At 48.0% G+C, this 27,659-nt stretch overlaps 1 long non-coding RNA gene across 1 annotated transcript in view; it reads right to left on the bottom strand.

The window, feature by feature from the left end:
• LOC147717697 (uncharacterized) overlaps positions 1-19,796 on the bottom strand; it is a 112,648-nt gene extending 92,852 nt beyond the window's left edge. Inside the window, exon 1 of the long non-coding RNA XR_015295815.1 lies at positions 19,746-19,796. This is a non-coding gene — a long non-coding RNA (uncharacterized LOC147717697). The remainder of the gene's footprint in view (positions 1-19,745) is intronic.
• Between the last annotated feature and the right edge of the window lie 7,863 nt (positions 19,797-27,659).

Here is a 27,659-nt window from a genome sequence, read left to right as displayed (position 1 = left end):
AAGAAAGCAGAAAATTCACCCCCAGATGGTGGGCTGACATCGGAGACAGAGTGATTTGAACAAACAATTGATTGTTGTTTGAGCAATTCGGCTCCCTTGACGAGCCCTGTGAAAGGAGATGTTCTTTCCCAGCAGGGGGCAGTGTTCATAAACAAATCTTGGATTCCTCTCCAATGCCCAAGCTGCAAGCGTGATTCAGACCTCCCGGGTTCCCACCTACTTGTAAACAGTTCCCGTAACACAGCCCTCAGGGGACCGGGCAGGCTCTCCAGATGTGGCATTGGACCGCCAATTGTGTCTTTCACCTCCTCCCCCCAAATTATGTATTTCACCTCCTCACTGCTACCAAACCAGGAGAGCAGGAGATCTCCGACTCACCCGACCAAGAGGACCTGGGGCACTGCTGGTTTGGTGTTAAGTGCCACTTTAGATACAAATAGCTGTATATTTGGTGCTCGCATCGATAATGTAATTCGCATTGTTTGACATCATTTCATCCTGTTAGATTGAAAATTGAGAATTTTTTAGTGCATGCTCTGTGGTGTTGCAAAAGCATACATTTTGTGATTTAGTTTAGTAGGTCTTTTCCTGGTTGTATCTGGTAAGCAAGCCCATAGCACAAAGATGCTACAATACTGCAAAAGGAACAATCATGGGAAGCGCACAGCAGAAAGGCACTACAGTACAGCAAATGTTTCAATGCGATGGCTATCACACAGCCAAAGATGCTACAGTACTGCAAATCAATCAATCAATCACTCAATCTATTTGTAGAGCGCACTACTTACCCATGAGGGTCTCAAGGCGCTGGGAGCGGGGGGGGCGGGGGTGCTGCTACTGCTTGAACAGCCAGGTCTTGAGGAGTCTCCTGAAGGCCAGCAGGTCCTGGGTCTGTCGTAGGCAGACGGGGAAGGTGTTCCATGTTTTAGCGTCGAGGTGAGAGAATGATCTGCCGCCGGTTTAGGGCGAGGTCAGCGTAGCGGAGCTGGTGGTTCTGGTTGTAGAAGGTGAGTTGTTCGTTGAGGTACGCTGGTCCTGTGTTGTGAAGAGATTTGTGAGCGTGGGTGAGAATCTTGAAGGTGATCCTCTTGTTGACAGATAGCCAGTGAAGGTCTTTCAGGTGGGATGTGATGTGGCTGTGGCGAGGCATGTCGAGGATACGGCGTGCAGAGGCGTTCTGTATGTGTTGTAGTTGTTTCTGGAGTTTGGCTGAGGTTCCTGCATAGAGGGTATTGCCGTAGTCCAGTCTGCTGCTGATAAGGGCCTGGATGACCGTCCTTCTGGTAGCACTGGGGATCCATCTGTAGATCATGCGGAGCATTCGCAGGGTGTTGAAGCAGGAGCAGGAGATGGCATTTACTTGCTGGGTCATTGACAACGCGGAGTACAGGATGACTCCCAGGTTGCGTGCATGGGCGTTGGTGCAGCTTCCAGTGCGGCCGGCCACCATGAGTCGTCCTTGGGGAGGGGGTGGATCCGATGATGAGGACCTTCGTCTTATCCGAGTTCAGTTTCAGGCGACTGTTCGTCATACATTCGGCGATGGTCTTCATTTCTTCGTGGAGGTTGGATTTGGCGGTGGTGGGGGCCTTGGTGAGGGAGAGGATCAGCTGGGTGTCATCGGCATATGAGACAATGTTGAGGTTGTGCGATCTGGCGATGTTGGCGTGCAATGCCATGTAGACGTTGAAGAGTGTCAGGCTGAGGGGCGATCCTTGGGGTATGACGCATATGATCTTGGTGTCTTCAAAGCAGAATGGGGGGAGGCGGATACTCTGGGTTCTGCCGGTGAGGAAGGAGGTGGTCCAGTCCAGAGCTTTGTTGCGGATCCCTGAGTTGTGGAGGAATGTGCGGAGGGAGTGGTGGCAGACATGGTCAAAGGCAGCCTAGAAGTCCAGGAGGATGAGGGCCGCGGTTTCTCTGTTGTCCATCATGGCCCTGTTGTCGTCAGTGGCGGCAATGAGCACTGTTTTGTTGCTGTTGTTGCTGCGGAATCCAGATTGGGATGGGTCCAGGATGTTGTTCTTTTCAAGGAAGGGGGTCAGATGACTGTTGACGGTCTTCTCGATGACTTCACCGGGAACGGGAGGAGTGAGGTGGGCCGGAAGTTGTTGAGGTCCTTGGGGTCAGCTTTGGGTTCCTTGAGTCGGTCGTTGATCTCGGCATGCTTCCGGCTCTCAGGGAAGGTGGTGGCTTCGAAGGAGCTGTTGATGATCTTGCAGAGATGGGGTGCAATGGAGGAGCTTGCTTTGTTGAAGATGTGGTGCGGGCAGGGGTCGGATGGTGAACCGGAATGGATGGTGTTCATGATTTTGATGGTGTCTTCGTCGTTGACGTGGGTCCAGGAAAGCAGGGGGTCGATGTGGCTGGGGGAGGTGAGTCTGAGGTGTTTGTGTCTGTCGGGGGGGCCTGATTGCTGAAGCCGTGTGGATGTCTGCGATCTTGCGGTGGAAGAAGGTGTCTAGGGAGTCGCAGAGTGCTTGTGATGGCGGGATGTCATTGGAGCTGGAGTTGGAGAGTTCCTTCACGATGTTTAAGAGCTCTTTGCTGTTGTGTGCGTTGTTGTCAATGAACTCTTTAAAGGAGGTCCTTTTGGCATTCTGGATGAGTTGATGGTGTCTGCGGATGCGCTCTTGTAGGTTGTGTTGCTGTCTGGTGTCTGTTCGTGGTGCCACTTCTTATCGAGCCTACTGCAGGCCTGCTTGGACGCCTAGAGGTTGGCGGTGAAGCAGGTGGCTTTTCTGTTGGTGCGTCAGTTCAAGGGTTTCTTGATCGGGGCGAGAGTGTTGGCTCAGTCCATTGCCTGAGGTTGAGGGTGGTGGAGTCGGTGTCGGTAGTGTCTGTTGGTGGGTTTTGGGAGAGGGTGGAGACTAGCTGGTCTTCGGTGACTTTGCTCCAGCTGCGGTGGGGGCCTGTTGTGTGCGGTGGTGCGTGTAGGCTTCTTGAAGGTGAAGTTGATGGCGCGGGGTCGGTCCAGTGGGGTTCTGTGGTGTGGCTGAAGGTGGCGTGGTTGCTGGCTGAGAAGATGGGTTTGAGCGTGTGTCCGGCGGAGTAGGTGGGAGTCGTGACGAGCTGTTTGAGCAGAGTGGTGGAGTTGCTGTTGTTGGTGTTCTCGAAGTGGAAGTTCAGGTCTCCGAGAAGGATGTTGTCCGTGGACACAAGGGCATGCATACTGACGAAGCCAGCGATGGAGTCGCTAAACTGCGGCCGGGGGCCTGTGGCCTGTAGATGAGGGTTCCTCTGAGGGTGATGTTGAGGTTGGTGCGAATCTGGAAGTGCAGGTGTTTGGCGGTGATAAGCGTGTCATTGGTGCTGGTCGAGATTCTGAGAATGTGTTTCTGTGGACAATGGCAATTCCTTAAGCAGAATACAAGCAGAATCAGACTGAATGCCATAATAAGGACAGAGTGCAGAGTTGAAAAAAGAAGGCAAACAGTGGCAGCGCGAGTACCCCTTTACCTACGGCCCAACACTGGGCAACCAGGGATGAGGCACAGTTGGTAGCCTGCGGGTGGAGGAGGGCCTCAAACTCACGGCAGGGTAGCAGTAGAAAGCTGAGTGACACGGGCACAACAGGTGGTGCTGTGCGGCGAGGGGAGCGACCTGCCTGGAACAGGGTCAAGGGTCATTCTCCTCACCGCCCAGCGGGCGCCATAAGAAGGGGAGGAGGGAGGGAGGAGCAGCTGGGAGGTGGGAGTGGGATGAATGGGTGCGCGGGGAGGCGGGGACGCAGGGGACATAGCGGCGGGAAATTGGAGATCAGAACGGGCTGGGGCAAAAAGAAGGCACAACAAGCAATGGAAATACAAGGACTAAAACAGAATACAAGCAGAATCAGATTGAATACAATAATAAGGACAGAGTGCAGAGTTAAAAAAATAGGCAAATAAGAAACAGGGGCAGTGTGAGTACTCCGATACCAAATGGAATAATGCCATGTCTAGCACACAGAGCAAAGACGCTACAGTGTTGCAAATGGAACAATGCCAAGGCTAGCACGCAGGGCAAATATGCTACGGTGCGACAAATGAAACAATGCCATGGCTAGCAAACAGAGCAAATATGCTAGAGTGCTACAAATGGAACAATGCCATGGTTAGCACATAGCGCAAAGATGCTACAATGCTGCAAATGGATCAATGCCATGGCTAGAACACAGAGCAAAGACGCTACAGTGCTGCAAATGGATCAATGCTTTGGCGATCTCCCAGAACAAACACTACAGTTCTGCAAACAGAACAATGCCATGGCTAGCACAAAGCTCAAAAATACAACAGTAGTTCAGGCATGGCTTTGAAAGCCAACATGGCAGACGCAGCCTGATCCGGCTCCGAGCATCCACGCTGTAATCCGAAATTAATCCGTCACTCATCCTGTTCAGAGGAGCTGGTTTGGTGAAGATTTTGATCCGGGCAGTGTGGTGAGTGCTGTTTCCTGGCGTTTGGCTGCCACAGAGCCAGAGTGAGAGACATGAGCCGGGGCCTGCGCGGGGACCTCTGTCTGGAGTCCGTGCCCACCGTTCGAGAGCAACGTTGGAGCCGGAGGCTTGGTCGCAGCCCCAGAGGTGAGCGGACTGGCAGGCTTGGAGGGACGCCGCGGCATCTTGTGCCTTCCTCCCGACATCCTGGGACTGTGACGGGCCTGTGAGCGGAGGAGGCCTAGCACTCCACCCCGGAGTGCTGCAGTTCGCCTTAGGAGACATCCGGCTGGGGATTCCTCACTTTGCCCGGGCTATATTGAAATCTTTTCAACAACTACAAGTAGAATTCCAACTACATAGGACACAATTTTACAAATATCTCAAATTCTGCCATGCTTTGAGCCCCTTGATTCATGCTTTAGAGACCCTACCGGAATTTCACCCTCTTGAGGGTCGGCTACTGATAGGGGATCTGGGCTTACATAAAATCAGGCAAATATACCAAACATTAATGACTCGTACATGGATGACACTTGACAAGACTAAAAAAGCGTGGCAAGAAAATATCTCTGACTTGACGGAGGATGACTGGGCTGAGGCCATTGCCAGCCCTCGGGGCGCTGCTGTGTCCACACGATACCGCCTTTGGTTTAAATATTTACACTGCGTATACTACACACAGGCCAGACTCTGGAAGATGGTTGTTATCATGCTTAAGATGTGAGAGGGAGGATGGGACATTTTTATATTTAGTCTGGAGCTGCACTTTGTTGCAACCATTTTGGTGCAAGGTATTGTACTGTCTAAGCAATGTCTTTTCATGGGAACTCCCAATTGACTCACAACTCTTCCTCTTGCACAGTACCGACGAGATAGGGGGAAATAAGTTACAAACAACATCTGCCCTCACTATCGCCAAGCATGATATTGCCCAGCTGTGGAAGGGGACTTCCCCCCGACTATAGGCAAATGGAAGGCCGAGCTTGACAGAGGTATGAGTGCAGAGATTGCGGTGGTTCTGGCCCGTGGCTGCCCCTAAAAACCTAGGAAAATTTGGACCCGCTCAGCGACGTATCGTGGGATAGATCTTCCCCCTATTCCATCTTCAGGCCCCTGACAAAAATGACTACTTATGCACCCATCCACTGACCAAATCGCTCCATACTACGTAATAGCCCATTGTAGGAGAGTAGGGTCTGCTTTCCTATGGTCACCCCACTTTTTGCTTTTTGCTTCACTGGTTTTCGACTTAATGTGGCTGTGGGCCTGCTAATCAGACCCACATCCCAGCTTTTCTCTCTTTAAATTCACTACAATGTACTTTAGGTACATTACCAATTGGATACTGGGTCACCTTATGAGCCCCTGTACAGTGTACTATGGGTACCCAGGGCATAGGTGCATCCAAGGCCTACCAGGGGCTGCAGCATGTATTATGCCACCCCTGGCTGGCCACTCACATTGACACAACTAGCTGATCACTCAGCTGGGGCAAGGTCGGGTAATCACCCCTTGCTTAGATATAGTATACCTATATCTAACCTTATATCTAGACACATATACACCTATAAGTCACTCCTATGGCAGGCCTTAACAATCCTGGAGGCAGAGTGCTTGGTTTTATGTGAGATGGTGCTCTAGCATTAGCTGAGCCTGTCTGCAGCTTTCGGAACCATGTCCTTATAGCTGTTCTAAGATATTGCCATACCATATACTCTTAAGTGCATTATGAACCTCGTGGTTAAATGCTAACTCTGGTTTGGCTCTATCAAAACATGTCGAGTAAGGTGTCATATGTTTTGGAATACTACCCCCTCACCAGTTCTGGCGACGGGGGTAGCATTCCACCCTTCTAGAGGGAGAAGACATGTTGTTCCTACTAATCCCAGTTAAAGTTAACCAGAGCCTCAGCATCACAAAATGGATGCTGCTGCCACAGACACAAGTCTAACCTCCTGCTGCTGGGAGTCCTTCCAGTGAGGGAGGCTTGGACAATAGGTTTCCTGCCTTGGGAGGTGCTAGCACCACCCCAGGAAGGCTTTTGTGTATTGGGGCAGGGAGGGCTGAAAGAAATGAGACACTGCCTGGAGCACACAAGGTGTCCCATGCATAGTCTAGTTCAAACCGGTGCTTGGGCTTCCCAGCCCCAGCTCTGGCGCGAAACTGGACAAAGGGAAAGGGGTGTAACCACCCCCTTCCCTGGTCCCACCCATAGGAGGACCTAGCAGGTAATCCAGCCCCTAGATTTGGTATATAGGTAGGAGCTGAGTCCCAAGACTTTAGATTTATCCTGACTGAAACTTGAAACGAAACTCTGTACCTTCGACATTCTACCTGAAGATAGAAGACTGAAGAATCTCCCTTGTGGTCAAGGAGTGACTACCCTGTGCAAACAGGCAAAATCCAGCGATCAACCGCTTGCTTTGTCGACGCTCCCACAGAGCCCGAGCACAGAGCCTGACAAGAACCGGACTTTCAGACTTCCAAGAGCCCGATCCACAGTCCCAGCAAAGCTGAGACCCGTGGAGGCGGCGAGAGACGTGGGACTGGCCATCTTGAAAAGTCAGCGACTTGCTTTTTCTGGAGCACCCGAGGCACCCTCGAAGCTGTGCATTAGGGATTGAGAAGCCCTGGCCCGAGCATCATTTGCAACGAAGATCAGCCCTGCACCCTCCACGAGTTCTGCGTGGGGCCCTTCTGCATTTTCCTGCTTGGCACGTCTGTCCGGTCACTTGCCCGTTAGCTAGTGGCCATCTTGATGACGAATCTTTGAATTTCCACCGCTGGTCTGGTTGCTCCAGACTGGCTTTTGCTTCCTTGAAAAGAAGCAGCCCATCAGACCTTGCTGGTCTGATTAAGAAGCCAACTTTGTTTCCTGCGTGGGTTGCATTTGCCAAGGCTTGTTGACCCCAATCCGGAAGCTGACACCGCCGACAGCGAGAGCCTTCGTGGAACAGTCCATGCGTGACTCCTGGTCGTCGTCGGAGCCCCCTGGTCCACGTGGCTGCAGAGACAAGCTTCACGACATCACCTGATTGCTTCACGACATCGGCTGGTTCCTTCCTGGTCACTGGCTAGTGACCCAGACTCTGTCCCCTCTGCTTTCAGGTCCTCTTCATCCTCGATCCGCCCTTGGATCCAACCGGACACTTCTCTCCTGGTCGCCTGCAGCATCTTTCTTCAAGGCTCCATAGGATTCAGCGACGAAACACGACACACCGCTTCCTGTGGGTGAGGCAACGCGAGTACTCCGGTACTCCTGTGGGTATTGACTATCCAACTGTCTAGGTTTCAAGTAACTTTCATCGAGTCCAGTCAGAAGTGCCCTAAAATAACTAGTTTTCATCTTTTACGTTCCCATTCATTCTCTATGGTAACTCGCATGTGTGTTTAGGCACTGCACACGCATCCCGCGGGCCTCCTGCTTCCTAACTCTTGGTAGTTTAGCATAGCCCCAGCGATTCCCTAGGCCCTAGGCCTATTCACTTTCTGTGTAGTGGTCCTTATACCACTATTTTAGTATATGGTTTAGCGTGCCCCTAGGGTCCTACTGTTTTTTGTGCAACTTATTGTATTTTAATTAAGTATCTTGTATTGTGCTTGTGCCTCTGACCTCATAGAGTTCAGAGGGATTGTCTAGAGATAAATAACATATATATTTAATATATATCCTGTGTGGTGTCCTTTCATTTGGTATTGAAGGGGTTACATATGGTAAAAACAGCTAGCTTCACATGCCCTCTTGAGTTTAGCCTAAGACTGCTCTGTCCATGCTTCCCCTAGGATAGCTGGTCTATAAGGTTGGCTTTACAACCATCACCATAAGAGTTTTTTGGACTGGTGCAAGGTGCTCACTAGAATACCAGGCCAACTTCTCACATTGGTGTGCAGCGGTTGGGATTTGAGCTTGCTGTTGTTTTACCAATTGTAATCTTTGCAATATCATTTGAAAGATCACACAGGTACCTATAGGTACATATGAAACAAGATTCGAATACTTAAGTTCTACTGAACTTAGTTGTTGTAGAGCAAAGGGCCTAGCACACCCTGACTACAACTCCTAGAGAGGTTTAGTAGGAAACCACTTAGTGTAGGTAGGTGCACACAACCACACCTCACTAGAGCAATGTCTGGCACAGGTGAGTCCAGTGGACCTCTACCTGTGGTGAGTGACCCTCCCAGGATACCCTCCAAATTTGCTATCCTCAGTTTTAAGGGACTGAGGCACTTGTGTACAACAAGAAAGCTGAAACAAGGGGCTAACCCTACCCTTCAGCAACTCCTAGAGCTCTTAGATGAGTCTGAAGCTCTAAAAGCCTCTCGTTCAGGCCCTTCAGGGAATGCAGATGAGGTCCTACCATCTTCAGTTGATAGCACTGACCCCCCTGTCTTAGATGAGGTGGAGGAAGAGTCTGGGGATGAGGTAGGTAGCCAGGTCCAAGTTAGGAGACTTAGCCAGGCTAACCTAAGCCTACATGGGGCTGCAGATGGGCTAGGCTCATACAGACCTATTAGTAGACTTAACCAGAGGTATTGGAGGGATATATCTCTCTCAGGAGACTCTATTCACTCCAATGCTTCTAAGGGTTTTCAGAGGGGTATGACTTCTCCTCAGAGAAGAGAACACCAGGCTAGGATGAGGGAAGTCAATCTCAGAATTGAGAGAGAAAAACTTGCCCTAGCCAAGGAAAGACTTGCTTTTGATAGAGAAAGGAAGTTAGGTGGGCAAGAGCCCACTGGTGGCAGCAATATCCCTAAGTATAAAGACAGGTCCTATGACAATAGGCACCTGAGTAAGGTTGTTCCCCCCTACATAGTTGGGGATGACATCCACAAATGGATAACAGCTTTGGAGAGGGCCTGCAAAGTACAGCAGGTACCCCAATCTTGTGGCTCTCCTTTTCAGAAAAAGGTAGAAATAAGCTCCTCACAGTTAGTGATGAGGATGCTAACAACTACACTGTCCTGAAGAGTGCTCTGATTGATGGGTTTGGCTTAACCACTGAACAGTAGAGGTTGATGTTCAGAGATACCCAGAAGACACAGACTCAGGACTGGGCTGATTTTGTTGATTGTGCCACTAAGGCTCTAGAAGGCTGGTTGTTGGGAAGTAAAGTTAAGGACTAAACAGGGTTGTATAATTTGATCATGAGAGAGCAAATACTTAACACTTGTCAGAACCAGCTGGTACATCAACACCTGATTGACTCAGATATGACCTCTCCCCCAGAATTGGGAAAGAGGGCAGATAAGTGGGTCAGAACCAGGGTTAAGCATAAAAACCAGGTCCAAGGTGGTGATCAGAAAAAGACAGACCAGAAGGGTGGAGAGCCGAAACAAAAAGATCAGAAGTCTTCTACAGGGCCTCAAAAGTCCAATGAGGGGGGTCCCAAACTTCCAAGAAGAAGAAAGATGGCCAAAGAAAACCTGAGTGTAATTTGTGTAAATCCACTAGTCACTGGACCAGTGACTGCACCAAGAAAGATTTAGCCCCTTCCACTGCTGCCCCTAAGGCAACCGCACCCCCTAGTTCAGCTGGCAGTGGTAGTTCTCAACCCAAGGCTATAGTAGGGTTAACCCTGGTAACTGAGATGGATTCTGGCCTAGTCAGAATACCAACTCAGGCTGTTCTTTTCTGTGATGGGGACATGGCTATGTCCTCTACTGTGAGTCCCAGTACTCAGGGCAAGTACAGGCAAACACCTTTGATAAATGACAAAGTGGCTCAGGCCTACAGGGACACATGTGCCAGTGTCACAATGGTGACACCTAACTTTGTGGATCCTGGTCAGATTGTACTGGGTGATAATTACCTGGTGACCAATGCTAGCAATATCACTACTACACATAGTGTGGCAATTGTTAATTTCTCCTGGGGGGGGGTAACTGGCCTCAAAAGAGTTGTGGTAAGTGCAGATCTCCCCGTTGAATGTCTGTTGGGGCAATGACCTTGAATCCTCAGTATGGTCAGAAGTGGAGTATAGGACTCATGCAGAGATGTTAGGTATAGCATCACATGTCCTTGCTATGACCAGGTCACAGGCCAAAAAGTTACTCACTGAACAGGCCTTGGATCCTGAAACTATGGACCAAGTGCCTCCCAAGAGGAAGAGCAGTAGGGTAAAGGCAGTGTCTTTCCCCCTGCCTGCAAGTGAAGATCAGCCTTCACAGGAAGCTGATTTTGAGGCCTCTGAGGGAACTGTCCCAGAAGAGCTTGAACCTGACCAGGTTGAGTTTCTTGGGACAGGGGGACCTTCAAGGGCAGACTTGAGGCAGGCACAGTTAGACTGTTCCTCTCTTGAACCCCTCAGACAGCAAGCTGCTTCTGAGGCTGCTGGGAATTCTACAGGTACCCACAAAGTGTACTGGGATGAAGGGCTCCTTTATTCTGAGGCTAGAGACCCCAAGCCTGGTGCTTCCAGGAGGTTGGTCATACCTCAGGCCTTTAGGGGTTTCCTTATTACCTTAGCCCATGATATTCCTTTAGCAGGACACTTGGGCCAGAACAAGACTTGGTACAGGCTTGCCCCTCACTTTCACTGGCCCCATATGTCAGAAGATACTAAGGAGTTTTGTCGCTCCTGTGTGACCTGCCAAGCCAGTGGCAAAGCAGGTGGCACCGCAAAGGCCCCCCTGATACCACTACCTGTGGTGGGGGTACCCTTTGAAAGAGTTGGGATAGACATTGTTGGACCAAAGGATTCCCAAACAGCATCTGGGCACAGATTTATACTGGTGGTAGTCGATCATGCCACCAGGTATCCAGAGGCTATTCCCCTAAGGACCACAACAGCTCCTGTTGTGGCTAGGGCCCTCCTGGGAGTTTTCTCAAGAGTGGGCTTTCCGAAGGAGGTAGTATCCGACAGAGGTGCACACTTTATGTCAGGATATTTGACTGCAATGTGGAAAGAGTGTGGTGTAAATTATAAATTCACTACTCCTTGCCATCCACAGTGCAATGGACTTGTTGAAAGGTTCAACAAGACCTTGAAGGGTATGATCAAGGGTTTACCTGAAAAGCTTAGGCGAAGATGAGACATCCTTCTACCCTGCCTTCTGTTTGCTTACAGAGAGGTCCCACAGAAGGGGGTTGGCTACAGCACTTTTGAGCTTTTGTTTGACATCCTGTAAGGGGACCCCTATGTCTGGTGAAGGAAGGATGGGAGTTACCTCTCAAAAAGCCTAAACAAGACATAGTGGACTATGTACTTGGTCTCAGCTCCAGGATGACTGAGTATATGAAGAAGGCTTCTAAAAACCTTGAGGCTAGCCAAGAACTTCAAAAAGCTTGGCATGACCAAAAGGCTGTGCTGACTGAGTACCAGCCAGGACAGAAGGTGTGGGTGCTGGAGCCAGTGGCCACTGCAGCACTCCAAGACAACTGGTCTGGACCCCACACCATTGTTGAGAAAAAGGGAGAGGTTACCTACTTGGTGGCCCTAGGCACTCCCAGGAGCCCCCACAGGGTGCTCCATGTCAACAGAATCAAAGCATATGTTGACAGGGCAGACATGGGCTTGCTCATGGCTACAGTTGAGGGGTAGGAGAAAGAGAGTGACCCTCTCCCAGACCTGCTGACTCAGAACCCTGATGATGGTTCAGTTGATGGTGTGGCCTTAGCTGGCAGCCTCACTGACCAGCAGCAACAGGACTGCAGACAAGTTTTACAGTCCTTTAGACATATATTTTCATTAACACCTAGTCAGACTAACTGGTGCACCCATGAGGTGGACACTGGTGTAGGCGTGGGCGGAAAATCCGTTCCGCTCGCGGATTTTGCGGATTTTCGGGAAATCCGCAATCCGCGAGATTTGCGAATTTCCCGCAAAATCCGCAAATCCGCGAGCAGCGGATTTTGCTCGCACTGCTCGCACTGTTAGCGTGAGTTCGCGCCCCGCGAATAAGTGCGAAATGGCAGAAATACGATCTTGGCAAAACTGAAAGTAACTACTTACCAGGTTCAAAAGTTCAGGCACATCATTAGTAGCCATTTCCTGCAGTGCTTCCTGAGGGGCCCCTCCAGAGTTCAGTTGCCAGTTGAAACTATTATGTGACCCTGCTCTGAACCTCAGAATTGTTACACATATGCCACAAAGGTCCTGAATTACAGCTAAGGGAGACAAGCAGGAGCCAGGCTGGAAGTTAAAATCCATTAATCAGCCCCTAATTCATTATTGTCAGTTGGGGCAGGGCAGGTGTTGTAACTAATTTTGCAACAATGAAAGCACTTAGCAAGTGCAAAAGATCACTAATCAGGGCGCACTAAGGAAGCAGGTGCCAGCTAAAAAAATATTCTGTGACACATTAATCAGCCCCAAATTAATTCAGGTCACTTGAGGCAGGGAAGGTGTGCTTTGCTTTGCCGAAAATAATGTACACTGGACAACCAGAGGGTGTAGTGATGAAACAGAGGGTGGCATGGGTGGGCCAGAGGGTGGCATGAGTAGTCAGAGAGTGGCAGTGGTGACAGAGAGTGGCAGTGATGAAGAAGAGTGTCCCAAACAGGCTGGACACGTAGAAACAACAAGTTCGCAAAACTTGCGACCCGACAGGTAAGTTCGCAAATTGCGAAATTGTAAAAACCCTCGCGAACTGGCAGAAACACGGGCGAACACAAAAAAAAAAAAAATCCGCAAATTCGCGGGAATTCGCGGATTTTGCGGATTGCGAATCCGCAAATCCGCAAAATTCGCGGATTGCCAATCCGCAAAATCCGCTCATGCTTACACTGGTGACAGTCCGCCTGTGAAGAATAGGATCTACAGGCAACCTGACCATGTCAGGGACTGTATAAAGACTGCGGTGCAGAAAATGCTGGAACTGGGAGTAATTGAGCCATCAGAGAGCCCATGGGCCAGCCCAGTAGTCCTTGTACCAAAACCTCACACCCAAGATGGTGAGAGAGAGATGAGGTTCAGTGTGGACTACAGAGGTCTCAATGCTGTCACTAGGACAGATGCTCACCCAATTCCAAGAGCAGATGAGCTCATTGACAGATTGGCTTCTGCCAAGTTTTTGAGCACATTTGATTTGACAGCTGGCTATTGGCAAATCAGGTTAGCTGAGGAGTCCAAGGCCAAAACTGCTTTCTCAACCCCAGGAGGTCAATGCCAATATGTGGTGATGCCCTTGAAGAATGCACCTGCCACTTTCCAAAGGTTGGTGAACCAAGTCCTCACTGGGTTGGATGACTTTTGTGCAGCTTATCTACATGATATTGCTGTCTTCAGCTCCACCTGGGAGGATCACCTGATCCACCTGAAGAAGGTTTTGGAGGCCCTGCAAAAGGCAGGCCTAACTATCAAGGCAACAAAGTGCCAGATAGGGCAGAGTAAGGTTGTGTACCTGGGCCACCTTGTAGGTGGGGGTCAGGTTCAACCACTGGAGAGTATGATCCAGACCATCAAGGACTGGGCTCCTCCAACCACCCAGACATAGGTCAGAGCTTTCTTGGGCCTGTCTGGGTACTACAGAAAGTTTGTTAAGAATTATGGGTCCATTGTGACACCACTTAATGACTTGACTTCTAAGAAGATGCCAAAGAAGGTTCAGTGGACAGTAAGATGTCAAAAGGCATTTGAAGACCTGAAGAAGGCCATGTGCTCTGCACCTATCTTAAAGAGTCCTGACTACGCCAAAGAGTTCATTGTCCAAACAGATGCTTCTGAGCTGGGGGTGGGAGCTGTGCTTTCACAACTTAATGTAGATGGTCAAGACCATCCCATTGCTTTTATTGGCAGAAGGCTGACCCCTAGAGAGAAATGTTGGTCAGCCATTGAGAGGGAGGCCTTTGCTGTGGTGTGGGCCCTGAAAAAGTTGAGACCATACTTAATTGGCACTCACTTCAAGATTCAGACCGACCATAAGCCCCTCTTGTGGCTAAATCAGATGAAGGGTGAAAACCCCAAACTGCTCAGGTGGTCCATTTCCCTAGAGGGGATGGACTTTACAGTGGAACACAGACCAGGGACTGACCATGGCAATGCAGATGGTCTCTCCAGGTATTTCCACTTAGAACATGAAGACACAACTGGTCAAGGTTAGTCTAATGTCCCCGCGTTTGGGGGTGGGGAGATTGTGTAGGAGAGTAGGGTCTGCTTTCCTATAGTCACCCCACTTTTTGCTTCACTGGTTTTCGACTTAATGTGGCTGTGGGCCTGCTAACCAGACCCACAGCCCAGCAGTGCTCTCTCTAAATTCACTACAATGTTCTTTAGGTACATTACCAATTGGATACTGGGTCACCTTATGAGCCCCTGTACAGTGTACTATAGGTACCCAGGGCATAGGTGCATCCAAGGCCTACCAGGGGTTGCAGCATGTATTATGCCACCCCTGGCTGGCCACTCACATTGACACAACTGGCTGATAACTCAGCTGGGGCAAGGTTGTGTAATCACCCCTTGCTTAGATATAGTATACCAATATCTAACCTTATATCTAGACACATATACATATATAAGTCACTCCTATGGCAGGCCTGAACAATCCTGGAGGCAGAGCGCTTGGTTTTATTTGAGATGGTGCTCTAGCATGAGCTGAGCCTGTCTGCAGCTTTCGGAACCATGTCCTTATAGCTTGTCTAGGATATTGCCATACCATATAAGCTTAAGTGCATTATGAACCTCGCGGTTAAATGCTAACTCTGGTTTGGCTTTATCAAAACATGTCGAGTAAGGTGTCATACGTTTTGGAATACTACCCCCTCGCCAGTTCTGGCGACGATGGTAGCATTCCACCCTTCAGAGGGAGAAGACATGTTGTTCCTATTAATCCCGGTTAAATTTAACCAGAGCCTCAGCATCACAAAATGGATGCTGCTGCCACAGACACAAGTATGACCTCCTGCTGCTGGGAGTCCTTCCAGCGAGTGAGGCTTGGACAATAGGTTTCCTGCCTTGGGAGGTGCTAGCACCACCCCAGACAGGCTTTTGTGTATTGGGGCAGGGAGGGCTGAAAGAAATGAGACACTGCCTGGGGCACACAAGGTGTTCCATGCATAGTCCACTTCAAACCGGTAATGGGTATTCCCAGCCCCAGCTCTGGCATGAAACTGGACAAAGGGAAAGGGGTGTAACCACCCCTTCCCTGGTCCCACCCATAGGAGGGACCTAGCACGTAATCCAGCCCCTAGATTTGGTATATAGGTAGGAGCTGAGTCCCAAGACTTTAGATTTATCCTGACTGAAACTTGAAACGAAACTCTGGACCTTCGACATTCTACCTGAAGATAGAAGACTGAAGAATCTCCCTTGTGGTCAAGGAGTGACCACTCTGCGCAAACAGGCAACATCCAGCGACAAACGGCTTGCTTTGTTGACGCTCCCGCCATAGCCCGAGCAGAGAGCCTGACAAGAACTTGACTTCCAGATTTCCAACAGCCCGATCCACAGTCCCAGCAAAGCTGAGACCCGTGGAGGTGACGAGAGACGTGGGACCGGCCATCTTGAAAAGTCAGCGACTTGCTTTTTGTGCAGCACCTGAGGCACCCTCGAAGCTGTGCATTGGGGATTGAGAAGCCCCAGCCCCGAGCGTCATTTGCACCGAAGATCAGCTATGCACCCTCCACGAGTTCTGCCTGGGGCCCTTCTGCATATTCCTGCTCGACTCGTCTGTCCGGTCACTTGCCCATTGGCTAGTTGCCATCTTGACAACGAATCTTTGAATTTCCACCGCTAGTCTGGTTGCTCCAGACTGGCCCTTGCTTTCTTGAAAAGAAGCAGCCCATCAGACCTTGCTGGTCTGATTAAGAAGTCAACTTTGTTTCCTGCGTGGGTTGCCTTTGCCAAGGCTTGCTGACTCCAATCCGGAAGCCGACACCGCCGACAGCGAGAGCCTTCGTTGGACAGTCCGTGCCTGACTCCTGGTTGTCGTTGACGCCCCTTGGTCCTAGTGGCTGCAGAGACAAGCTTCACGACATCACCTGATTGCTTCACAACATCGCCTGGTTCCTTCCTGGTTCCTTCCTGGTCACTGGCTAGTGACCCAGACTCTGTCCCCTCTGCTTTCAGGTCCTCTTCATCCTTGATCCGCCCTTGGATCCAACCGGACACTTCTCTCCTGGTCGCCTGCAGCACCTTTCTTCAAGGCTCCTTAGGATTCAGCGACGAAACCCGACACACTTTGACACCTATGCACCGCTTCCTGTGGGTGAGGTATTGTATTGTATTTTATTGTATTGTATATTGGATTTATATAGCGCTTATCACCCAGGGGTCTCTAAGCGCTTGCCTTGGGATCCCCAAGGTGAAAGACAGGCATCCCGCCGCGGGGGGGCCGTTGTGGAGATTAAGCAAGCTAATGCCCAGAGTTTTATAGTGTGAACCCATGATTAGGTCAGGCACCGAAGCGAGAATTATCGAGTCCGTGGACATTTGAGCTGAAGACCCTGCCGCGTCGGGAATTGAACCCTGGTCCCGGGTCTGACCTCTGCTTCAGGGTCTGCCTGCTCTAACCAGTGAGCCAAACTTGTCCACAGGTAACGCGAGTACTCCAGTGCTCCTGTGGGTATTGACTATCCTACTGTCTAGGTTTCAAGTAACTTTCATCGAGTCCAGTCAGAAGTGCCCTAAAAGACTAGTTTCCATCTTTTACATTCCCTTTCATTCTGTATGGTAACTTGCGTGTGTGTTTAGACACTGCACACGCATCCCGTGGGCCTCCTGCTTCCTAACTCTTGATAGTTCAGCGTAGCCCCAGCGATTCCCTAGGCCCTAGGCCTATTCACTTTCCATGTAGTGGCCCTTATACCACTATTTTAGTATATTGTTTAGCTTGCCCCTAGGGCCCTACTGTATTTTGTGCAACTTATTGTATTTTAATTAAGTATCTTGTATTGTGTTTGTGCTTCTGACCTCATAAAGAGTTCAGAGGGATTGTCTAGAAATAAATAACATATATATTTTATATATATCCTGTGTGATGTCCTTTCATTTGGTATTGAAGGGGTTACATATGGTAAAACAGCTAGCTTCACATGCCCTCTTGAGTTTAGCCTAATACTGCTCTGTCCATGCTACCCATAGGATAGCTGGTCTATAAGGTTGACTTTACAACCATCACCATAAGGGTTGTTTGGACTGGTGCAAGGTACTCACTGGAATAGTGAACATCATATACCAGGCCAACTTCTCACACCCATCATTCTATGAATGTATCCTTTGTACTATACTGGAATCTAGTACAGTCTGCATTTTGTTTATGTTGTGTAACCTGCATGTCCCGCAGGCATTGCAATTGTTTAAAAACGCCAGTAGTCCTGATTTATCTTTATTCTTTCAGGTACTTGTAGGGCTACGGCCCAAATTTGATCGAAATAGCCAAATTAAATTTGGTATTAAAAAAAATAATATACAACTGTAACGGAAATAGAATAAAGCTAAGGTCAGGGAGCCTCAACATGCCAGTTATGACATGTGAGAACAAATTGAATCAGCCTATTGATTGGCACAGGCTGCTTGTGGATGTTTCATCTGAAACTTTGAACATCTTCTGCTTGGAGTATACATGTGTTATTTACTCATTTGTCCCACCTTAACATCGTGACTCTGAACAGTGTTTGCATATCACCATCATACCTCTTGTTTCCTCTAAACTACTGCTGCAGCCACCATCACTATGACCACAAACAATCGAAACACGTACAGACCAAAGCACCCCTCAATAACATTGTGCAAAATATAGCATTTTGCTCTTCAAGTGGCTGGAAAGGCATTGGTTCGTGCCATTGGTGCATGGATACCTAAAGTTCTCACTTTTAGGGAATGCAGGTGACTTTGTTCTGTTCTGGAATGCACACTATCTCAGAGCACACAGGACGTCTGAACCCGCTGCCTAACATGCTTAGAAAGATATCATAATACTGAATGGCTGACCTGAACTGCCAATCCAACATTTACTGTCCGCTTTAATTTTACCACACAGGTCATTCTTGGATATAGAGGTGGTGAGTACAAGAGGCAGTGTCTGATGTTTTGTGTCAGACATCCAAGTGTGCCATTGTATATAACATTCCTCCCCCTACCCACATGAAAATAAACAAACAATGTGTGCTCTGCAAAATGGGAGAGGAACTCAATTACTTTTGTATCATTCAATGTTTAAGAAACAAAATTTGAAATAGATTCCCAGTGACAGTAAAAGCAGACACTCCAGAGACGAGACTTTATTTGAAAATCTTCTTAAGGTATAAACCTTGTACACATCAAATCACTTTTTCTAGTATGCCTGTCCACATTATCATAATATCATCAATATTTCTGCCCCAGAAGTACGCTGCTGTCAAAGTCTTTTATCTCTTTTTAATAAAAGGGAAGCTCTTATAAATTTGCAGGTATGTGCAGAGATGTTGGTATCATGTCAGATTACTCTTATTGCACATTTCCTAAGAATTTAGTAGGACTGTATTAGGTCCACAAAACTGAACAATATTGAGATGAGTCGGCTCATATCATGAGTAAATGTTGGACCTGCTAGCTCCCAGTGGAGCATCTAACCTCCTAAACCTCGAGAGTTATAAATGCAGTTGGCATCCTTGAACATGACAACCCTTATTCCCAAGGAATTTGTGGCAACAGATCTAACCCTGTGACGAGGATGAGGGCATAGATGGCTCTACTCCATTGTCCTTCTCATCTACATACATGCCTGGTGAAGGCTTTTTGATCCCTCCACAGGTCCCCGGGACGTCTGCACTTTTAAGGCCATGATGGACAACAAGTTGAACCAATCCCCAGGATATTGTGTCCTTAAGAGCCCAGTGGATTAGACAGAGGGCTGTCCATCTGATAAAGAGCGAGACGCAAGGCAGGAGACACTGAAAAAGTGTGGAGAAGAAGAGTCCCAGACGGGATGCTGCCCCTGACGTTGGAGGAGTGCCAGGAGAGCACCAGACTCATAAGCCACTTCACCACCCTCCTAGAGGAGCGTGGCTGACTGAGAAATATGCTTGTGTGCTGGGGACCAGTGGGAGGTTGAGGTCTGTGAGAAGGGGAATACGATTATCTCCTTTATAGAAATTTCCCTCACCTGAGTCACACTATGCTTTCTTCGTAACTGCCATGACAATGTGAGCAAGTTTTACAATTGCATAGAAATTTGTTTTCCTTTTATGTTTTGGCCATTCCGGGATGCCGCCTAAACCTCTGGTTGAATATTGGATTAAATTAAGCCTAGTGAATTAACCAGGTTCTACTATTTACATGGCTTGCAGTAGCCAACCTGGGCACTTGGTGATGGGTCAAGGATTTTTTATTTTAAGGTGCTGACCTTCCTCACAAAAAAAAGCTTCCTCCAAGTTCAATCCAATTTTCCTATGAGCACTTACCTTTGGTTTTCTCTTCATTCACGTGGAGCGTAGTCATTGGTGGTCCTGGAGTTCCTATACCAGTAAAACAAAGAAGAAGATAAGAACTACTTATCATACTACTCCTGTGTCTTCTTATTCGAACAATAAAAAGCATGTGAAAAAGAGAAACATAGCCTCCAGACTCTTATATCATGACAGTCTAGGTGTATTATGCATTGCTCCCAGCACCAAGGCGACAAACATTTTCATTTGTCACTTTTGCATGCCTGAAGTTTAACAAAGAGAAGAGACTATAATACATTTTCCTATTTTTTTTTAAATATCTTATTCTTGTAACTTAATATGAACTGTGATCATTAGAAGGGTAAAATACATTGTTGTTATAATCATTAGAATGGTGAAAAACACAAACAATCCAACCATGTCAATTGTTCCTAATATTATTCCTATCTATAACTACTGAGAGTGTTGTGGGAATACTCTTCTGCCACAACCAGTTAGAATGATCTAACCCCATGCCTCGGTGTACTGTCTCAGGAAGGAAGCCTCAGTGCATCAACTAATGCACTCCGTGTGAGTGTGTAAGCCTGCACCCATCTTATGCTGCTATGTTCCTTCCCAGAATTAATGAGAGGGATTGTGGGCTGTATCTCATTCACTGCTCTCTGCAGCATTCATGATAACTCTGGTGTGAATTGCCTCTCACCGTATTCAAAACAGACACGTTTTAAAGAATACCATGGCAGCCTTATCTCATTCTGCTTGAGGGGCAGAAAAACCTCAATATATAGTCTGGATAAATAGAGTTGTCTCCTACAAACATATAATAAAGCAAGGATACTGCATTCTAGTATCTGTGTCCCTGGAATAGTGCAGACCGCAGAAAAACAATTCCTATCAAAAATTAATACATGCATGGCATATTCTTGTGTTAGTGAACAACATGTACATACAACCATTTTAAAAAGATGCTAAGTTAAAAGAAAAACTCAAATGGAGATACAATCCTAGAAAACTTTCTTGGCTGACATATGTTACTGTCTTCATTTACAGAAGCTGCAATAGTATCATGTAGGCACACCGTAGTATCTGGCATGCTTTTAATATTTTAAGTTATAGACAAATATAATCAAAAAGTGATTCGAGATGACACCTTTTATCACCATGTTGTTTAGTCCTGTTGGTACTTGTTAGACCTGGCATCATTGGTGTGAGTCTCCCTTCCCTTCTGACGGATTGCCTCCTCTGTTTTGATATGTTTTTGCTGGTTATATGCTTTGGGCACTGTGCCACTGCTATTCAGTGCCACAGTGCGAGTGCTCCCTATGTTACATTGATGTACTAATTGGTGATTCCATGATTGGGTTATTTGATGTAACTGTCAGCCCTTGTACAGTGCACCATGTGTGCCCAGGGCTTGTAAATTGAATGCTGCTGGTGGGCTTGCAGCACTGTTCGTGCCACCCACAGAAGCAGCTTGTAATTTCTTTTTTCACTATTAAAGGCTACCTGTTCTCCATAAGCTAGAATAGGCAGTTAGTTATTACATTCTTATAATCCTAACTAACTGAGTCAGGGAACATGGTAGAAATTCGAATTTAGTATGCCTGAACTCAGAATAATAAAATACATCTTTTAATAAAGTTGGTTTTAATATTCTGTGTTTGAAAATACCACTTTTAGAAAGTAGGTATTTTCTTGCCTAACTGTCCAGGCTTGCCTCTGCTAGGTTGTGTATTCCTTGTCTGTGGTTGTGAGTGACAGGGCTAGGGGATTCCAGGAGACAGGTTGGGGCAGCCCAGTGGTGAATAGAGAGATATGCATCTAGATGGGAGGGAGGAGTTGCACCTGGGACCTGAATAGGGCTGGGCCTTCCATCTACAATGGTGGCTCCACCTCCTGTGGCTTGTCTGATGTCTCTGCCCTGCACTGTGAAAGGAGAGAAGGAATCCTGTCAACATAGTACTCCAGGGCTGTATCTTCCCTCCCCTGTGCTGGCTCAACCACCTGTGGGGCGGCTGATGTCTCTGCCCTGCACAGTGAAAGGGAGAAGAGTCATGTAAACAAAGTGCTCAGTAACTGGTTTAGACTAGGCAGAGGTCTCTCTGCCTTCAGAGAACAGGATTTTGGGGTATAAATATTGGGATCCAGTCCCAAGAACTTTATATCACTTCTGGAACAAGAAACCTTTTGCCAAGAAGAAGAACCAAGGAAGCTGCTGGAGTTTTATTGCCCCTCTGCCAGTGTGCTGTTTGCTGGGTTGGCCTGCAGTGGTTGCTTCATTGCCAAGGAAAGGAGAAGGAACTTTTTAAAGACTTTCATCATCTTCACAATATTTTTCAAGGGCTTGAACTGTGCTTGCCTCCTGCTGAAGTCTAAGGGATAAAAGACTTAATCTCCAGCTTCCCTCTGAATTTCCTTGCTGGGAATTCTCAACTCCAGACATTTGCGTGTAGCTGGGAGCTGGAAGAGCGACGCATCGAGAGGAATCGTGTCGCCGCTGCAGCTGAAATCGTCGCATCGCCGGAGAAACAAGCATTCGCCGCATCTCGCTGGAAGCGTGTGTTCATCGAAGCTGCCTGCTGTCGCATCACAGGGGCAGCGTGACGCCATTGAGAGAGTCGCCATCGCATCACCAGAGAAGCATGTTGCAAGGCCTGTCGCGGCTCCAAAGTACTGAGTCTTCGCAAGGCTGCTAGGGCGTCTACACATCGTCATTGCATCCCGCTTCAAGGGCGCCATCTTCTCGCATCGCAACTGGATCATCGCATCGCATCAAGGTGCCATCTTGCGCACTGCAACGGGCCCGCAGGCCGAGAACCTACATACCACCTCCGCACCGGTAAGGACCACGACGCATCCCCTACTCTGCGCAAGCATTGAGGTGCGACACATCATCTCCCCCGGATTACAGAACAAACACATCTCCCCTTTTGCGAGCCTTATGTTTACTTTGCGTTACGCATCCAGGTACTTTGTTGAGAACTTTGTCGAATTTATCATTAACTTGAACTAAGCAACGTTTTATCATCTTTAAGCAATCTTAAGTGTAGTATTGTGGATTTTTGTTGTTTGTGGTCTTGTGTTAAGTCTATATAAAGAATACTAATTTTTATAAGAACCTGTGTTGTGTCCATCTGCAGTGTTTTCACTGTATTACTGTGTATATTCACAAATGCTTAACACACTGCCTCTGGGATAAGCCTGTCTGCTCGTGCCAAGCTACCAAGGGGGTGAGCAGGGGTTATTAAGGAGTGTAATCCCCTTATCCTGACTTAGAAGTAAGGGTCCCTATTTGGACAAGGGTGAATGCCATTGCCAACTAGAGACACCCAGATAAAACAGTACTTTAAAGTCTGCAATATAAGATAAAATCAGCCGTCATATACTAAAAAAACCTGGTATCTGACCATAATTTAGAGTGACTGCACCAAGACTATCAAGCCAGATGTAATGGCAGTTAGTGGTCACACAGTTACCTTGAAGAGTAACATCCTTCATCCTAGCGCTGTTTTTTTTATTTCCCTGACAACACTGTGATAGAGAATAGCTCAGTTGCTATATCTATCACTGTGTGATCCATCTTAAGTATTTCAAAACACAGACTTGCTATTTATTGCTTTTATAACATTTAGCAAAGTGCCTGGAAATAGCTTGTGGTTGTTAGGATGTTAAGAAGTCCATTGCTCTAAGGATATCAATACCAATACACTAATTGGAAGAACAGTAGTAAGTTGGCTTTGAGGACAACATTAACATTTAGGGGGTCATTATGATTGCGGATTTTCCGCATCCTCTGGGCCGGCGGAAGCCACCGCCGGCCCCGAGGATGCGGAAAATCCGCAGCGGACTGACCAAGGACCCACCGCCAGATTAGGATGGCTGGTGGGTCCTGGTTTCCGTCCGCAGCTTTTCCGCCGCGGTCGGCTTACAACCGAGGCGGAAAAGCTCTAATATGGTGACGGTGTCTTCCAGACACCGTCCACCATATTAGGATGGGCAGTACAATATGCTTTTCCGCGGCGGGTTTTCCGCCGCGGAAAAGCATACGGAACTTCACTGCGGGGGCCCGTTGCGGCCCCCTAGGTGAAGGGGGGGTGGGGGGTGCACATGGGGGGTACCTATGGTACCCCCCTGCATTTGCATGCAGAAAGCGGCAGGCACCGCGCGGTGCCTGCCTCTTTCTGCATGCAAATGCAATGCATGCATTTTTAACATTGCCGCGGGTGCAGCTTGAAGCTGCACCCGCGGCAATGTTAAAAATAGAGGATGTGACCGCCAGGGTGGCGGTCACATCCTAATTGCACAGGAGGGAACTCCGCATGCCATGCGGAGGTTCCCTCCTGCTCTGGGGTCGCGGACGGACGCAAGTCCGTCCGCGATCCTAATCGACCCCTTAATTTGAGGATTATACAAGACTAAGATTTCATTAATGGGCTTGAACAAGATTATATCAAGACATTGAAAAGACATTGCTCTACCAATTTTGAGTTAGTTATGTTATTATGACGATGCCTCTAAGAGGAGAGTAGAGTGGAGTAGTGGTATCTCAGACGTTAGCGCCTGGACTTCTTTGCCTGGGAGACTAAGGGCACACAGCACTTTTAAGTGCCAGGCATGTCTTGCAGCTTGGGACACCTGTATGAGGAGATGATAGGAGAGGAGTGGGTGCCCATATTGAAGGCCCAGACTATTTTGCCTGGAAGTAAGGGCACACAGTGCTCTTAAGCACCTGACATGTCCTGCAGGGTGGTTGACAAGGAGGACACGTCCAGGCTGTTCGAGGTAGAAGACCATGCCAAGACGGGGTCCACTTTTGCCTGTCATCACCCAGAAGAGGCAGGCTGGGCCATCTCTCATGGCTAAAGATAAAGCCTCTCCGCAGGACCGTAGTTAATTGCAGATTTCCGAGAAACCTCAGTGACTGTACTGACCTTTAGCATGGCTGTTATCCCATTTACCGTGCTTATTAGCTTGATTGAGACCTTAGCATTTCCTTTACCAGTGTTGCTTGCTAGTAGAAAGGTTTGCCTGCTAAATGGGGACAATGCCGGAATTAAAAATGCTGTGATAAAGTAAAAGGCTCCACCGTACTACAAGGCACCACTCTGGATACCTTTCTGGCCAGAGTGGTGAGTTATCTCCTGAGAAATTGCCCTGCCAGAAAGAAGGCTGTCCCATGACTAAGGAGAACTATTGGTAAATATTCTAACTAACTCACCTCTACACCTCATCAGTGCATCCAGCAACCGAGTGACTATTCATTGTGCATCAGCAGAGAGAGACACAACCAGGAGTGCCACGATCTCCACACAGGATACAACTGACCTTGGCTCCTCATTTATTTATTTATAATTACATTTATTAAGCGCGCAGCTACCCGGAGGTTTCCCGGCGCTAAGGCAGACTAAACGGTAAGGAACATAGAAGAAATGCTAGACCATAGAGTTAAGTATTGAAAAGCCAGGTTTTAATTCCCTTACGGAAAGTGAGGAAGCAGAATTCGGAGCGCAACAGTTGAGGTAAGGCGTTCCATAAGGAAGGGGCCAGCAGGGAAAACGAGCGTCCACCCATTTTGGCTCTGTTGATGCGTGGAATCATGAACTTATTCTGCGTGGAAGACCTAAGTGTCCGGGGGGGAATATATTGCTGCACTAGGGCAGACAGATAGTGAGGAGCCCTACCAGTCATGATTTTATGCATATAGCAGAGTGCTTTAAACTTAACTCTGTTCTCAATGCGCAACCAGTGCAATTTCCTCATATGGGGAGTAACCGAGGATCTAGCAGGAAGGTGACAGATAAGGCGGACTGCCATATTCTGCACCACCTGGTACTTCCTGGTGACCTCCTTAGCGGCGCCCAAGAGAAGGATGTTCCCATAGTCCAGGCGGGAGATGACAAGAGCCTGGACTACGGTCCTCAAGGTGTCCGCAGGCAGCATCCACGTGATTTTTCTCAGCCACCTGATGATGGTGGTACAGGTGGCGGAGACTTTCACAGCGTGTTGCTTGAAGGTTAGCTGGTTATCGAAAAGAACCCCAAGATTGCGAGCAGACTCTGATGGAGTGGGTAAAGGACCCATCTCCGATGGCCAATGGTGTGGGCCCCAGAGTGATGTGTCTGGGCCAAACAGGAGAAGTTCTGTCTTATCCCCATTTAATTTTAACTTATGCTTCAGCATCCAATCCGATATTTGTTTCAGCCCGGATTGGAGGGAGGACGAGGGGAGATTTTTATTGGTGGAAAGGGAGTAGATGACTTGGGTGTCATCAGCATACGAGTAAATTGTGAGGCCCGCCTGTTCCGCTAAAAAAGCAAGCGGCCTCACATACAGGTTGAAGAAAAGGGGACTAAGAATAGATCCTTGGGGAACACCATGAGTGGAAGGAAGAATAGAGGAAACAGAGGTAGAAGAAAAAACTTGGAACGTGCGGTCAGAGAGGAAATTAGCAATCCAGGCCAAGGCGGGACCACCGACACCAACCTCCTCCAAAGTGGACAATAAGATGGAGTGGGAGACGGTGTCAAATGCGGCACTCAAGTCTAGCAGAATGAGTGCCACAGTCTCCCCATTATCCACTTGGCGTCTGATGGTCTCTGACACGCCAAGGAGGGTGGTTTCAGTGGAAAAACCAGCCCGGAACCCGGATTGTGAGCCATGAAGAAAATTGGAAGATTCAACAAAGGAGTTGAGCAAAGAATTAACATGTTTCTCCAAAATCTTGGAAAAACAAGAGAGCAAAGAAATAGGACGAAAATTGGAGGGGTTATTAGGGTCTGCGTTCGCCTTTTTTAATAGTGGGACCACCATTGCATGTTTCCATTCATTTGGAACAATCGCTTCTGTCAGGGAAGCATTCAAGACATCTAGAATAATGTGGAGGGATGCTGGGTCCAGAGAACGCAGAACTTGCGGAGGCAAGGGGTCCAGGGGGGAGCCAGATTTGATGTCTTGAAGATATTTATTTAGAAGCGCAAGGGAAATAGGGTCCCAAGCAAGAAGTGGGGAGGAAGTGGGCAATGGACCGGGAATGATATCAGGCGAAAAGTTACATAGGTCTTGAACGGAGTGAGTGGGGGAGGCAGAAGTAGAATTGAAAATGGCATAAATCTTATCAATTTTTGCAAGAAAAAAATTCGCCAAGGCATTACACTGAGCAGTGTCTAGACAGGGATCTTTAGGAACTGAGGAAGCACCCGAAAGCTCCTTGACTATTTTGAACAGGGCTTTAGGTTTATTTTGCGCTGTGAGAATGGTGTTGTTCGCAAAGTCAGCTCTGGCGGCATCACAGGCCGTATGATAAGTTACATTAGTGAAGGAGGTCCCTCTGCCAAAAGGAAGCAACAGTCTAAGCATGATTGTGGTGAGAAAACCAGTGCCCCCAGAAATTTCTTGTTTTTAAATATATTTTTATTGGGATTTTCAAATTACATATAATACCAACAGACATGTAAAGTTTGAATAAGAATATCCCGCCCAAAATCATTCTGAACTGGAACCTCCATCGGGCCATTGGTAAGATAGGGTAGAAACCAACAACCCTTTATTGGGACCTGCTATTTTGGCAGATAAAAGTCAAAAGTGTCACCCACTTGGTGGAGAACATAGCAAGCTCTGATGAAGTGATCTTTAAAATGGATCAATTGCAATAATGTGGCCTTCATAAGCACTAGGGTGGAGGTAATAAATACTGTCACCGTAATGAAGAACCAACTGTTTTGCATACTAATTTCGTAGGCAGTACCTGAATTATTGGGGGGAGACATAATCCACAGGCAGAATATTGCCCCTGAATTTTAACAAGGAATGTTGTCCCGGTAAAATGATGTCACTATCCGCCCTACCTTAATCTCCCTCAGATCATTGCCTCTACGTGGCAGTTTTGACAAATGTTCCTTCCCTGCCTTTATCCAGGGTGGGATTTGATTC

The sequence above is a fragment of the Lissotriton vulgaris genome, chromosome 5 (genome assembly GCF_964263255.1).
Source record: "Lissotriton vulgaris chromosome 5, aLisVul1.2, whole genome shotgun sequence".
Taxonomy (NCBI): domain Eukaryota; kingdom Metazoa; phylum Chordata; class Amphibia; order Caudata; family Salamandridae; genus Lissotriton; species Lissotriton vulgaris.
This window is presented reverse-complemented; position numbering and strand designations above follow the sequence as displayed.